This window comes from Schistocerca serialis, chromosome 1 (assembly GCF_023864345.2).
Source record: "Schistocerca serialis cubense isolate TAMUIC-IGC-003099 chromosome 1, iqSchSeri2.2, whole genome shotgun sequence".
Classification (NCBI taxonomy): domain Eukaryota; kingdom Metazoa; phylum Arthropoda; class Insecta; order Orthoptera; family Acrididae; genus Schistocerca; species Schistocerca serialis.
In genome coordinates, this window is record NC_064638.1 from 1,052,709,868 (window position 1) to 1,052,711,419 (window position 1,552).

General features: G+C 40.2%; 1 long non-coding RNA gene across 1 annotated transcript; it reads left to right on the forward strand.

The window, feature by feature from the left end:
- The first annotated feature begins 539 nt into the window (after nucleotides 1-539).
- LOC126415334 (uncharacterized) lies at nucleotides 540-1,140 on the forward strand. The gene is made up of 3 exons (XR_007575388.1): nucleotides 540-642; nucleotides 767-904; nucleotides 1,011-1,140. It is a non-coding gene; the product is annotated as an uncharacterized LOC126415334 (long non-coding RNA).
- Nucleotides 1,141-1,552: the final 412 nt, after the last annotated feature.

Sequence of the window (1,552 nt, forward strand, 5' to 3'; positions counted from 1 at the left end):
CAATTCAAAACCATGTGTTTGATATCGAAGCGGGCGGCGGCCCGGCCAGCAGTGTGAACGCAGCCTTAGGCTAGCGAAATGAGGGATGCTCAACTACCGGACCTACCGATAGATGGCTCTACCAGCTGATTACTATCGTCTGTATTGCCCGCCATATTTGAATTTGCCAAGAAGTTTCTTTCGGTCTGTACGGTGTATAAGGAATTAAGGATTATCGAAATGGTGATTTCTTGTTCCGCTTTCAATTGTACGATGCGATGGAGTAAGGAAAGTGACTTACCATTTCACAGGTAATAGGACCACAGGTAATAGGACTACCGATACAATACAACAACAATACAGACTTAGTGCGTTTGCTAATTCGATGTTTTTGAACAGGTTTCCTCTAAAGCACCCAGAGCTGCTAAAGAAGTGGATTACTTCCGTGAAGCGGAAAGATTTTAAACCTACGTCTTGCAGTTTTCTTTGCGGAAACTTTTCCGACAAGATGATTACGTAGTGAGCCCTGGAACGTGGAAGAAACGTCTCAGACCCGAAGCAGTGCCGTCAATTTTTGACTTTCCGACATATTTGATGCCACCAAATAAACAGCCACGACGACATGTTAGGATTTTGAGTGACAACGATGCTTCTCCATTTGAGGTAGCTAATTAATTTCCTTGCTATGTGTGTGGTTTTGACTTTTGTGAATTTATTTCGTACGGACACAAATGGGCTACATAGGTCTAAGCAATGTTGTAATACAGTTCCATATTTTTGTTTTTAGCGTTCTGTCCTGGAATCCGTGCTTGATTTGCCCTCTGCAGAAGCTACTGATTGCGTGGAGAATGTTGTCAATGAGAATTCTTCCGTGGAAAGCACGTCCCATTTATCCAATGCAGAAGCTACGAATTGTGTCGAAATCGTTAGTATAAGGATGTTTTCACACCCCCAAAGTTTTCTTATAATATTTTTTCATCAAGCCTTGAGTTATTTCAATCATATATAACGAAATTATTTCTTTATTTCAGAGTGCAGTTGGTTCTCAAGTAATTGATTGTGGTATACAGTCGAAAGTAGAAATGGAAGACAAGGCGACCGAAACTTGCAATTTTTTCTCAGACATTGTGCACGAATTAAAATGTAAACTGAAGTGTGTCCGTGAAAAACTTCGAAGAAGAGAGAAGAAAGTGTTTTTCATGGATGACATCATAAGTTCATTGAAGGAGAAGGGGCATCTTCCTGAGAAGTTACATAACTTCCTCAATCATCAGAAAGGAACAAAAGTGGAATTAGTGTGCAATTTAGTGGACAACTCTCTCTCTCGTCAAAGGGTAATAGATACACAACAAATGTGAAAATGTTTGCGATGACTGTGTACTTTTATTCACCAGCAGCATATGAATACCTGCAAAAATTAATGCCTCTGACCCATAAATCACTGATTTCCAAAAGGGGGGCAAGTGTCGACTGTGAAACTGGCTTCTTAAAAGATGTTTTTAAGTACATTGATTCGAACCCAATTGTAAGGAACCAGTTCAGCGATTCATGTCTAATTGTAGACAATGTGGCA